The sequence below is a fragment of the Nicotiana attenuata genome, unplaced genomic scaffold, assembly GCF_001879085.1.
Source record: "Nicotiana attenuata strain UT unplaced genomic scaffold, NIATTr2, whole genome shotgun sequence".
In the NCBI taxonomy this organism is placed as follows: Eukaryota; Viridiplantae; Streptophyta; class Magnoliopsida; order Solanales; family Solanaceae; genus Nicotiana; species Nicotiana attenuata.
In genome coordinates this window covers 215,922-230,637 of record NW_017670754.1, presented here as the reverse complement: position 1 = coordinate 230,637, position 14,716 = coordinate 215,922, and positions in this window count along the sequence as shown.

The following is a 14,716-nucleotide window of genomic DNA, read 5'->3' as shown; positions in this document are numbered from 1 at the left end:
GGAGAACTTTGCATAAAGCTTCTCCTCCCTCAATCTCTGCAATACTACTCGCAAATGCTCTGCGTGCTCCTTCTGACTATGCGAGTACACCAGAATATCATCAATGAATACAATAACGAATGAATCTAGATAAGGCCGAAATACACTGTACATCAAATGCATGAACACTGCTGGGGAATTGGTCAGCCCAAAAGATATGACAAGAAACTCATAGTGACCATATCTAGTCCTGAAAGCAGTCATAGGAATATCTGAATCCCTGATCTTCAACTGGTGATATCCCGAACGGAGATCAATCTTAGAGAACACCCTCGCTCCCTGAAGCTGGTCAAACAAATCATCAATGCGAGGTAGGGGATACTTGTTCTTAATTGTTACCTTGTTCAATTGCCTATAATCAATACACATTCTCATTGTGCCATCCTTTTTCTTCACAAACAGAACCGGGGCACCCCATGGTGACACACTAGGACGAATGAAACCCTTATCTAGGAGTTCCTGAAGCTGCTCCTTCAACTCTTTCAACTCTGCTGGTGCCACAAGATATGGCGGAATGAAAATGGGTTGAGTGCCCAGCACCAGGTCAATACCAAAATCAATATCCCTGTACGGTGGCATGCCCGGTAGGTCTGCAGGAAATACATCAGGAAAATCCCTCACAACTGGGACAGAATCAATGCTAGGAGTCTCAGCTCCAACATCTCGCACAAAAGCTAGATATGACAGGCAACCCTTCCCAACCATACGCTGGTCTTTCAAGAAAGAAATCACTCTGCTAGGAACATAATCAGTCATACCACGCCACTCGATCCTCGGTACACCCGGCATAGCCAAAGTGACTGTCTTAGCATGACAGTCCAGAATAGCATGACACGGAGATAGCCAATCCATGCCCAGAATAACATCAAAGTCTACCATGCTCAATAGCAAAAGATCAACTCGGGTCTCCAGACCCCCAATAATCACAACACATGATCGGTACACACGGTTCACAATAATAGTATCGCCCATCGGGGTAGAAACATGAATAGGTAAAGAAAGAGACTCCCGGGGCATACCCAAATAACAAGCAAAATATGAAGACGCATATGAATAGGTGGAACCGGGATCATATAATACAGAGGCATCTCTGTGGCAGACTGAAACAATACCTGTAATGACAACATCCGAAGCAATGACATCTGTCCTGCCTGGAATAGCACAAAAACAAGCCTGGCCACCGCCTAATCGACCTCCCCCTCTGGGGCGTCCCCTGGCTGCCTGACCTCTACCCCTAGCTGGCTGGGTGGGTGGTGAAATAACTGGAGCCGAAGTCGAGGGCTGACCCCTCTGCTGATACTGACCATCACGAAGTCGAGGACACTACCTCCTCATATGCCCAAACTCCCTGCACTCATAACAACTGCCCGGTGCTGGAGATGGGGACTGAAGGGAACCCCTGTCACCAAAATGACCAGTAGAAGGACCTGCCACGGAAGAACCCTGAACTGATGGGGCACGAGATGAACTCTGAGTTGGGAGGGCGCTGAGTGATGAATGGCCCTGCTGAGAACCCTGATAACCACGGCCTGAAGATGCCCCACGATACTCTGGACGGGCCAACTGAGCGGGCTTGAAAGAACGACCTCTACCATGCTGGAATTGGACCCTCGAAGGAGCACCACTGAAACTGCCAGAACCTTGAGGCCTCTTGGCCTCCTCTCCTCTCTATCCTGCCGGCGAGTTGTCTCAATCTCACGAGCGATATCAACCACCTCATCAAAGGAGACACCCAATACTCTCTCTCTAGTCATTAAGATACAGATATGATAGTTAAGTCCATCCACAAATCTCCTAATCCTCTCACGATCGGTCGGAACCATCCACACGGCATGACGAGCCAACTCAGAATACCTCGCCTCATACTGAGACACAGTCATATCTCCCTGCTTTAGCCACTCAAACTGCCTACACAGCTCCTCCCTGCAGGACTGCGGTACATACTTCTCTAAGAAGAGAGTGGAGAACTCCTGCCAAGTAAGGGGCGCTGCACCAACCGGCCTACGGCTCTCATTCGCCTCCCACCAAGTGAAGGCAGCCCCAGTAAACTGAAAGGTGGTGAATGCCACACCGCTAGTCTCAAGAATCCCTACTGTACGGAGCATCCGCTGATACTTGTCAAGAAAACCCTGGGCATCCTCGCCCTCAGCACCACTAAATGACGGAGGCTGGAGTCTGCCAAACCTCTCAAGACGACGCTGCTCATCATCTGGCATAACTGGCACTACGAACTCCTGAGCTGGTGCAACCAGCTGAGCTAGAGGTGCTACCGGTGTCTGCAATCCCTATACCACCTGCTCAGGTGTGCGAGCAGCGGGGGTATGATTGCCTCTCCCGGCCTGTGAAGTAGCTGCTGCAGTGGTAGCTGAAACTGCCTGAGCTAGGCAAGTGCAAACTGTCGGGATCTGAGCCAAGGTCTCTTGTAGACCCGGAATCACAATAGGCACTGCCGGTGCCTGGACTGGTACTGCTGCTGGAGCCTGATACGGAGCTGGGGCAGCTGGTGGATCGACAGGTGCTGCGCTCGCTACTCTGCCTCTGCCACGTCCATGACCGCGTCCACGGCCTCTGGTGGCCTCAAAGGGTGGCACTGGTGGTCGTCCACCTCGTCCGGTAGCGCGAGTCCTCGCTATTTGCGGGAGAATAGAATAACAGAAGTTTAGTTCTCGGATCAACAAAGTCGCACGACAAGAATTTCAAGAATATGAAGTTTCCCTAAAGGTTTTGCAGCCTCTCGAGGATAAATGCAGACGTCTCTGTACCGATCCGCGAGACTCTACTAAGCCGGCTCATGACTCACGAGACCAAGTAACCTAGGCTTTGATACCAACTTGTCACGACCCCGACCCCGGTCGTGATGGCGCCCAACACAATGCTAGGCAAGCCCGACCAATTAACACTCACAATCCCGTTTTATTAGAATTCAATGCCGATTAACAGAATTTAAATACCCATCTGATATAAATAGAAGTGTGAAATGAAAGATGAAATGTGCGGAAACCATAATAATAATAATCTCTACAAAGGCCCACCGATCCGGTGTCACAAGTCAAGAGCCTCTATTACATGAGTTCACAGTCTAATACAAAAGTAGTCTAAAATGCGGAAAAATAATGAAAGATAGAGGGAGAGATCGGGTCTGCGGATGCCATGCAGCTACCTCGATAACTCCGATGGAAGCTGAACAGCAAGAAAGCTCGCTCTACACCTCAGGAACACCTGGATCTGCACACATGGTGCAGGGAGTAATGTGAGTACTCTTACCTAGTGAGTAATAATCATAAATAATGGCTGACAGTAAGAAAACACGTAAAAGTGCTAAGCAGTAAAACCATTTAAACAGCAAGTAATGAAGAAATCGAGTGAAATTGCTTAAACCAGGTAGAACGGGTAGCTTAACAGGTATTAATCAAGTATAAATCCGCTCCTCGAGCATTCTGTTCATTTATTTATTTCTTAACATTAGTACCCAATTCAGATACTTTTCACAATAATCAAAATCAAAATATACCACTGCGGCGTGCAGCCCGATCCGTACATCGTTGTGGCGCACTGCCCGATCCATATAAATAATCGACTGCGCTCACTGGGGGTGTGCAGACTCCGGGAGGGGCTCCTACAGCCCAAGTGCTATATTGCTGCTGCGCGCAGCCCGATCCATATATACATTTGCTGCGGCGTGCACCCGATCCATATAAGTATTTACTGCAGTGTGCAGCCCGATCCATAACATAATTAACATCCTCACTATCGGGTTCTCAACCCCTCTCAGTCATTATAATCACAGCCTCTCGGGCACAATAATATAAGGTAGGGATCTCAGCCCACATATTTCCTTCATTTAGAATTAGCATTTCTAAAACTGGTTCATACTGTTTTAAACAGTTCGAAACCTGACTGAGGATATGATTTTTAGCAAATAAAGTGAGGAAAATCAGTCAAAATCCCCCTAAGGGTTCTACAGGTCGGCACAAGGCCCCAAACATGCCAACTAGCCCAAATCATAATGATAATACATAAGTCTCAGTCAAAATGTAGTAAAAATATCCATCGGGATGGACCAAGTCACAATCCCCAGTAGCAATGGACCCCACGCTCATCACACAACGTGTGTCTCAACTCAGTATAGCACTACGTTGTGCAAATCCGGGGTTTCAAACCTTCAGGACATCATTTACAATCATTACTCACCTCAAACCGGCCAAAGCTCTAGCTCGATATGCCCTTGCCTCTCAAATTGGCCTCCTCGCGCGTCGGATCTGACCAAAACCACAACGAATACGTCACAATATGCTAAGGAAACAATACCCAATCGAAAACAATCGAAAAATATCAAAAATCCTGAAATTGGAAAACCCGAGCCCCGGGCCCATTTCTCAAAGCTCGAAAATTTTCACATCAACGGGTTCCTTATCTCGCCACGAGTCCATACATATCAAAAACTCTCAAATCCGACCTCAAATCCCAATTTAAAATCTCAAAATCCCAAGCCCTAGTTCCCCTTTTTAGCTAAATTTCCATGAATTCAAGGTAAATTTCATAGTTAAATCACGTTTTTAGTTCATAGAACTTACCTACAATCAGTCCTCTTCGAATCCCTCTTTAATTTCTCCCAAAGAGCTCTCAAATTACTCAACAATGGTGGATAAAAATGACTTAGCTCGCGGAATAAAATGTTTAAAAACCCTTCTGCTCAGCTGCTGATTCCTTCTATGCGAACGCGGTCAAGCCCCCGCGTTCACGATGACCAAACATTCCCTTGACCAAAATTACCCTTCGCAAATGCGGTACCCTACCCAAGAACGCGAAGCTTCCGCTGCCTCAACTACGCGAACGCGAGCTCTATGCCTTGAACGCGAAGAACAAAAATATACGGATCCTCAACACCTCTTATGCGAACGCGAATGAATCCCCACGAACGCGAAGCAGAAGGATATCACCCTCCGCGAACGCGATCGCCCTTACACGAACGCGAAGAGTAAAGGCCTGGCCATCCAAGGTCCTGCTATGCGAACGCGGCCCCAGGCTCGCGAACGCGAAGGCCAATTTAGGCCTGCACTGCTGCTGCAATTTCTGCATTTTTCTCCAAGTCCAAAACTTCCTGTTAGCCATCCAAAATCACCCCGAGGCCCCTGGGACCTCACCCAAAAGCACCAAAACATCCCAAAACATCATCCCAACTTGTTCCAATCATCAAAACACCTCAAACAACATCAAATTACATCAAATTCAAGCCTAAAAACTTCCGAAACACGCTTTTGATAAAAAACCCAATCAAATCACCTCCGAATGACCTGAAATTTTACACACACATCCCGAATCACATAATCAAGCTACAGAAACTCTCGAAATTACATTTGACCCTCGGATCAAAATCTCACCTATCAACCGGAAATCGCCAAAATACTAACTTCGCCAATTCGAGCCTAATTCTACACCGAACCTCCAAAACCACTTCCGATCACACTCCTAAGTCACAAATCATCCCCCAAAGCTAAGTGAACCATCGGAAATCACATCCGAGCCCTCTAACACATACGTCAACATCCGGTTGACTTTTCCAAACTAAGCCTTCCTTAAAGAGACTAAGTGTCTCATTTCCTGCCAAAACCACTCCAAACCAAATCGATCACATAAGACCCGGATAATGAAGCATAAAGAAGTAGAAAATGGGGGAAACAGAGCGGTAACTCATGAGACGACTGGCCGGGTCATCACAGCTTGAGGGATAGCTCTTTCGTTTGAGTCATTTTCATGATTTGAGTATGTTCGGCCTGTTGCTTATTGGTGCACGTATTATGCTAGTTGTGGCTTAGGCCTCTATTGATGTGGTATAACATGTAATTGTGCCTGAGATCGCAGATAGGGGTTGTTACAGCTTGTTTGGACTTATTCACAGTATAAATGTGAGATTCTGAAAGCATTGAGGATTTTAGAAGCAGAAATGTGGTTCTATGGTTTATGGACTAGGATGGATTTTGAAATTTCAGTTACGTCGCGTTATCGGACCTATATGAGATAGGGTGACATGGGATCACCTCCGCGTATATGCATGGTAAGGTTATTCAGCTATTGGTTGGCTTTTAGAACAACTCTGGGTACGTTCGAGGACGAATATGTGTTTAAGTGGGGAAGGATGTAACGACCCAACCGGTCGTTTTGAGCTTTTGCACTTTGATCGCCAGTTCTTAGGCATGACTTGCCCCGTGTAATGCATTATGACTGATGTATATCGTTGGTTTTGGTTTTCAGGAAAATCAGAATGAAATTGAAAGAACAGTCTCAGTTGAAAGCTTTGAATTTGAAAGGTTTGACCAAGAGTTGACTTATTTGTATATGAGCTCGGATCGGAATTATTATGATTTGGATAGCTCCTTTAGGTGATTTATGACCTAGGAGCGTGATCGGAATGTATTTTTTGGAAGTCCATGGAAGGATTTGGCTTGAATTGGCAAGGTTAGTATTTTGGCGAATTCCGGTTGATAGGCGAGATTTTGATCTGAGGGTCGGGATGGAATTCCGAGAGTTTCTGTAGCTTCGTTATGTCATTTGTGATGTGTGTGTAAAATTTCAGGTCATTCGGACGTCGTTTGGTCGGGTTTTTGATCGAAAGTGTATTTCGGAAGTTTTTGGAAACTTAGGCTTGAATTCGATGAGTTTTGAGTAATTTGATGTTGTTTTAGGTGTTTTGACGATTGGAACAAGTTTGAATGATGTTATGGGTTATGTTGGTAGGTTTGGTTGAGGTCCCGAGGGCCTCAGGTGTGTTTCGGGAGGCTAAGCAGATCAATTGCATGTTTTGAGAACTTCAGAAAATTGCAGGTCAGTTGCAGGCATTTTTAGCCTTCGCGTTCGCGAAGGGGATCCCGCGTTCGCGAAGGACCTGGGTTCGTGAGCATCGCGTTTGCGAGGTTCAATTCCGCATTCGCGAAGGTTTGAGAGAGGCTGCATCGCATTTGCGAGTGTGGGTACGCGATCACGAAAGAGGTTCTGGAGCTGATGGTCAAATGTTCATCGCGTTCGCGAAGTTCAAACTGTGGAAGCAGTGCGTTTGCGACTGGAATGTCGCATCCGCGTAAGGTAAAAGATGGTAAGCGTAATTTTGTGCTACGCGTTCGCGAGAGATGGACCGCGTTCGTGAAGAAGGATTTTTGAGTGCTGGGTAGAATGTTTTTAAGTCACCTTGTCCGCGATTTTGGGTCTATTTTTACCCATGGCTGCTCGTTTTTGGAGATTTTTGGAGGAAATGAAAGAGGTATTCAAGAGGAATCGACTTTAGGTAAGAATCTTGGTCTTAAAACTCGATTTCATTGTGAAATCCACCTAGAAATTCATGGGAACTAAGCCTAAAATTGAAGAACTAGGGCTTGAGAAATTTGACTTTTGATTTGAGATTTCAAAGGCCAATTGGGGTCGGATTTGAGAACTTTTGATATGTATGAACTCGTGGTAAGATAAGGAATCTAATGATATGAAAATTTCTAAGTTTCGAGAAGTGGGCCCGGGGCTCGGGTTTTGGTAAATTCAGGATTTTTGCCCGTTATTGATTGTTTTCACTTGGGCTTTGTTCCCTTAGCATATTGTAATGTATTCGCTCTGTTTGTGGATAGATTCGACATGCGTAGAGGCCGATTCGAGGGGCTAAGGCATCGCGAGCTAGAGTTTTCGCCGGTTCGAGGTAAGTAATGATTGTAAATACTGTCCTGAGGGTTTGAAACCCGGGATTACACATCGTTGTGTTACTTCGAGGTGACTTGCACGCTAGATGACGAGCGTGGGGTAGAGCACCGCTAAGGATTGTGACCTAGTCCATCCCGAACGATTATTTTAAATGCGTATTTGATAGTTAATTGTTTGATGTTATTATATTTTAGGCTGTATGCTGCCATGTTTGGGGCCTTGTGCCGACTTGTTGGGACCCTTAGGGGCTTTTTTACTATCTTTCCTCGCTCTATTTGTTTGAAAGCATATCCTCTGTCATGTTTTACCTGTTTATTACTCAAATCTGGCTTTATCACTATATTCTTAAAAATGTGGAAACTATTTTCGGCTGAGTTCCCTGTTTTACTAATGGTCTGAGGGATCGTGAGATTGATGAATGAGATAGACTGAGGGTCTGATTGTGAGATTGATGACTGAGATAGACTGAGAGTTTGATGGTGAGGTTAATGACTGAGAGAGGCCGAGGGCCTAGTTGTGAGGATTATACATCTATGGATCGGGCTGCACGCCGCATCAATATATATATATATATATATATATATATATATATATATATATATATATATATATATATATATATAGATCGGGCTGCACAGCGCAGCGATACTTATATGGATCGGGCTGCACGCCGCAGCGATATCGGGCTGCACGCTGCATCAATATATACATATATATATATGGATCGGGCTGCACAGCACAACGATACTTATATGGATCGGGCTGCACGCCGCAGCGATATAGCGCTTGGGCTGTAGGAGCCCCTCCGCAGTCTGCACACCCCCAGTGAGTGTCGTCGACGAGTTATATGGATCGGGCTGCGCGCCGCAGCGGTTACTATATGGTACCTATTGAGCGTGAATGCTGAGTACGAGTACTAGTTGGTAAGAGTTGAGTCACGAGTGACAGAGAGGCTAGACCGAGCGGCGATAGATATATACATGCATATGAGTGATGCTTTGCCTGAGAGGCCTGTTTATGAACTTATTGATTTCACCCCCCTTTAAAGTGAGTTTCTATCGAATATGTTGATTTATTGACTGTTTTCACTCATCTTTATATTGAGCCTCTGTCGAAAAGTTGAACAAATGTTTTTAAAACAACTTTTATTTAAAGCGGGGTTTATGAGATGTTCAAAAATTAATCATTGATTTGGCATTGGCTATTTCCACCGAAATTTTCAAGTTATGAAGGGTTTATGATTACTGTTTTGCCCGAGGGGCTGTTGGGCCGATTATGGCTTTAATCTCTATTATTATTTTAAATGGTGTTGAACCCCTACTGAAACTGCTGGGAAAGTATTTCAAAAATGATTTTTACTAAAAGCTGGATTTTAAAAGGGAAGATTGGCTCGTATTATGATTTGAAAGCCTGTTGTGTTTATTGAGCCTAATGTGAATGTGGATTCATTGTTTCCTACTGCTCAGCCTTTATTTACTCTTATTACTTACTGGGTTGGAGTACTCACATTAATCCCTGCACCTCGTGTGCAGATTCAGGTACATCGGAATCCAGTAGCGGGTGTTGATTGCTCAGACGCGGAGTCATTAGAGATAGCAAGGTGGCTGCACGACGTTCGCAGCACTGCTTCCTTCCTCTCATTTTTATTTCTATAGTCAGTGCATTTCTAGACTTTTGTTATTTAGACCTTGATAGTTGCTCATGACTAGTGACACCCCGATGTCGGGCTTATATTTTATTCCGCACTGTTAATTCAGAATTTCATTATGAAACGTCATTTAATTAAAGGCTTAAAAATGACTCTTAATGCTTAAGGGGTTAATGTGAGTGTTGTGTTGGCTGGCCTTGTCTTCAGGAGAGGCGCCATCACGACCGGGACGTTTTGGGATCGTGAAATACCCTTTCTTCAATGCTTATATTCCCAAACCCTTGTTTTTTTCATTCAGAAGAGGGAAAATTTGAGAGCGAATATTTCAGGGCAAGTTTCGTGTGTTCTCAGCATCTGTATCATCCTCGCATGCAAACGAGCTACAGTTAATCTTTCTCCTTCTTCATCTTCTCTGTCATCTTCTCTGTCGAACGATCAAACTGGTAATTTTTTTTGTTTTATGCATTTTTGTTTTTCTATATGTGTAATCGCGATCAACGCCATGTGAAGTATGTGTGAAATTTCAAAAATGTTCATTATAAGTTGATTAAGTGTCGGAGAAGTAGCGTATTTTTGTGATGCTGTTATTCAAAAATTTTTGGTGTTGAAATGTGAAGTGTGTTTGTGGTTGATTCAATATATTTGATTATGTAAGGGCATTTCATAAAAATAGTCGTAGAAATTCATAAGCTTACTGTGTTTATGAATTTTTAGTTAACTGTGTTCATTAAAGATAAGGACCAAACGACATTAACTTTTGAAGTTGGAACTCAAATTTAAGGACTGAGTGTCCTTAACTTTTGAACTTGAAACTTGAAGTTAAGGACCAAGTGTCCTTAACTTTGGAACTTAAAAGTTGGAGTTCAGGACCAAGTGTCCTTAACTTTTCAACTTGAAACTATAAGTTAAGGACTGCCTGTCCTTAACTTTTAAACTTGAAACTTGAAGTTAAGGACCAAGTGTCCTTAACTTTTGAACTTGAAACTATAAGTTAAGGACTGCCTATTCTTACCTCTTTAACTTGTAACTCTAAGTTAAGGACTAAGTGTCCTTAACTTTTGAACTTGGAACTCAAAGTTAAGGACTGAGTGTCCTTAACTTTTGAACTTGAAACTTGAAGTTAAGGACTAAGTGTCCTTAAATTTGGAACTTGAAAGTTGAAGTTCAGGACCAAGTGTCCTTAACTTTTGAACTTGAAACTATAAGTTAAGGACTGCCTATTCTTACCTCTTTAACTTGTAACTCTAAGTTAAGGACTAAGTGTCCTTAACTTTTGAACTTGGAATTCAAAGTTAAGGACTGTCTGTCCTTAACTTTTTAACTTGAAACTTGAAGTTAAGGATCAAGTGTCCTTAACTTTTGAGCTACAAATTTGAAGTTCAGGACCTATTGTCCTTAACATTTCAACTTTAAACTTTAAGTTAAGGACTGCTTGTCCTTAACTTTTTTACTTGAAACTTGAAGTTAAGGATCAAGTCCCTCCAACTAACTGTAAGTCCTAATCTTTATTTTCTTTTTCCTTATTTGTAGTGTGATAATGGAAGGAGACCGTGTGTTCAAGTTTGATGTTTGTCATAATTTTATGGTGTATTGGAAAGGAGATTTACAGTATAAGGAAACAATCAAAAGTTTTTTGTCAAACAGGCAGTGGAAGAAGTTGAGGGATGGTATTTTCGGCAACTTTTTCCGACTACAAAGTGTGAAGTTTTGTGGTAAACTTATTCATTGTGTATTGCTTTCAGAAATTGTAAATAATGACCCTGATTCGATGACATTCAAGGTTTTTGACCGTGAAGTTAAGTTTACACGTGATGTATTTCATATAATTACTGGGTTGAAGTGTTATTCCTCACCGGACATCAAAGGTTTACATGAAAAAGAGAATAGGCTTTCGAAAGTCTATTTCCCCGGAAAGGATAGAGTTGAGTTGGGTGATTTGTTTAATTTTATTTCTAGTCACCCACATGGTACAATTGCATCATTTGTAGGCAGCGATGATGATGCTGTGAAGTTGGCAACAATTTATTTTGTTGAATCTGTTTTGATGGGCAAGCGGAAGAATAGGAATGTGTCCGAGCAGATAATGAAAATTGTAGACGATGATGAACTCTGCTCTTCTTTCAACTGGGGCTCTCTTTCTTATGACACATTATTAAAATCATTGAAGAGTTGTTTGATGTCACGACCCCAACCCCGGTCGTGATGGCGCCCAACACACTGCTAGGCAAGCCCGACCAATTATCAACCTTAACCATTTCTATACAGTTCATGATTAATTAATAAGATGAATTACTAAGTCACAATACTAGAAGTTTGAATTTAAGAGTTAAAACATGCAGAATCTCAAATAATAATCCTACAATATAGCCTGATGAATCCGGTGTCACAAGTCTGAGCCTCTAATACATGAGTATCAACCTATTACTATCATTCTAAGAAGTACGGAAGGAAACAATAAGAAAAAGGGGAAGATCAGGGCTGCGTACATCAAGCAGCTACCTTGATGCTCCCAGATATGTGCTGCCCAGCTGGAAGTCCTCAACAGTCTCAGATGCACCTGGATCTGCACGCAAGGTGCAGGGAGTAAGTACTCCGACCCAGTGAGTAATAAACATAAATAAAGGCTGAGAATAAGAAATCATGGATAGACATATTGTAATCTATAATACAACAGTTTGAACCAAGTAGTATGAAATAAGTAAACCGGTGAAAATGAATTATGGAAATGCTACAACAGATAAGCAAATAAATGACAGTCAAGTAAAGAAATGCAACACGTAGTACGGTACTCTCTAGTATCCGCTGCGGCGTGCAGCCCGATCCCATACTCAGTCCAGAATCATATAAGCCCCTCGGGCAAAAATAAAATAGTAGTTCTCAGCCCAAAGCATCATTAGAAATGTCATTAAGTTTCAAATCTGAGTAAAAGTGGTTGAGTTTGCAAAACAGTTTTAAACATAGGACTGAGTTCAAGAAATATGTAAAAATAGTGAGGAAACAGTAATAACAACCCCCGAAGGGTCCAAATAGTTGGCACGAAGCCCAAACATGACAATTAATCCAAATAATGATGATATCAAATAAGTTTCAATCAAATACGCGGTAAAATCATCAATCGAGACGGACCAAGTCACAATCCCCAATAGTAAACGACCCCACGCTCATCATCAAGCGCGTATCTCACCTCAATATGGCACTACAATGTGCAAATCCGGGGTTTCAAACCCTCAGGACATCATTTACATTCATTACTCACCTCAAACCGGCCAAAACTCTAGCTCGCTATGCCCTTGCCTCTCAAATCGGCCTCCTCGCGCGTCGAATCTGACCAAAACCACAACGAATACGTCACAATATGCTAAGGGAACAAAACCCAATCGAAAGCAATCGAAAATTATCAAAATTCCCGAAATTAGCAAAACCCGAGCCCCGAGCCCACTTCCCAAAACTCAGAAATTTTCACATCATTAGATTGTCACGACCCAAACCCCGATCCGATCGTGATGGCACCTCTCGTGAAGATTAGGCCAGCCAACTAACCCATTTTGCCTTTTCAGGATAATTAATATTAATAAACAGTTTTAGCATGATTAAATAACCACAAATTAAGCAAAAGATTTCTTATAAAGTGCGGAATACAACCCAAACACAGCCCGATACAGAGGTGTCACAAGTCACGAGCATCTATTAGAGTGTATATACAACCACAAAGTTTAAAATATTTAGAACAGGAATAATGAACAGAAGGGGGAAAAGCGGTGCTGCGAACGCTGGCAGCCACCTCGCTAAAACTCTGATAACACTGCCTCTGAACAGCCCAAAACGCACTACCGGGTGTATAAATACCTGCATCTGCACACAAGGTGCAGGGAGTAAAGTGAGTACTCCAACTCAGTGAGTAATAAAGGTAAATAACAACTGAGCAGCAAGAAATCACGTAAAGCAACTAACATGCTGTATAGAAGCAGTGTAGAACTCTTCGAGAAAAGTAGTGAAGCTGTGAAATCTTTAGAAATATCTTAGCTCAGTTTAAACCTCTTTTGAAAATTTGAATATTAGGGAAACAGTTAAATTACACTTTTATCAAATGTAAAGCCTATTTTAAAGGGTAAAAAAGGCAAACGACATTTCGCTAAAGGGCTTCATGCTTTTAATATAGTACTAGTTTTTACGTTTGTGCGTTGAACGAGATTCTTAAGTCAACTATTTTTGAAAGAATTTCAAATTAATTTTTTGAAAAATTATTAAGAAATGATAAGCAAAGAGTAAGAAACAATGTCATATCTTCAGGTTGCATATCGACTCAATGAACCAGCATTATAAATAACTAATTTGTGAAAGTTGAATTCCGATGCTCAATCCTAACACTACTTACATTATCAATATTAACATATCATTGCCATGAGAATCTATGTTCAATTCTAGTCTCTGCTTATTACTATGTGTATGCTTCATTGTAGAAAAAAGAGTATTTAAAGGGAAAAAATTTAGAAGAAGTCTCCCACAATAATTGTACTTCTGTTCATGTTCCATTGAAACTTTACCACTTAGAAAGACTTTTAATTGGAGTGTGCCTCTTTTGCACCTCAAGTGCTCGCATATTTTGATTTCAAAAAAGCAAATAAAAGGTGAAGCAAAAATGGAGAAGAAAAGCAACTGTAAGGTCTGTGTTACAGGAGGTGCAGGTTACATAGGTTCTTCTCTTGTAAACAAACTTTTGGATAAAGTTACACGGTTCACGCTACCCTCACGAACTTGGGTATATCTTTTATTTCTTTTACTCCTCGAATTTTTCAAAGATACTCGGGTCGGATCTTAAAAAATACATAACTTTTGGAGAATCTGACTTCACTGATTGTGATCAATGTCTAACTTCGTGTTAGGGGTGTACATGGACCGGGTTGGTTCGGGTTTTATTAAAATCAAACCAAGTCAACTATATCGGTTTGGATTGATTCGGTTTTGTAGGGTTTGTTGGGTTTTTTGGGTTTTTTTTATTACATAAATATTATTTCAGTATTACTTTATTAAAATTATAGATAAAGTATTGATAAGTGAATTTATGATTATTAAAAATTAAAAGAAAATTAACAAATATATGATCTATTAAAGTATTCTTATGAGAGAATATTTTTTAGTAACATATAATAGTTTATTCTTAGTCGTCTAATAATAATTTTTCGTTGATATGCACTTTCAAGGTTAACCGAATTTAATAATTAAACATAAAAATTAATATTATACCTAAATAATGATATGTTCTATGTAATTTTAAAATATCGGAATGCCACTTTAAATTCGAAAAAAGATATAAGAAATCTTGACATATGAATATGAAAAGAACTAAGA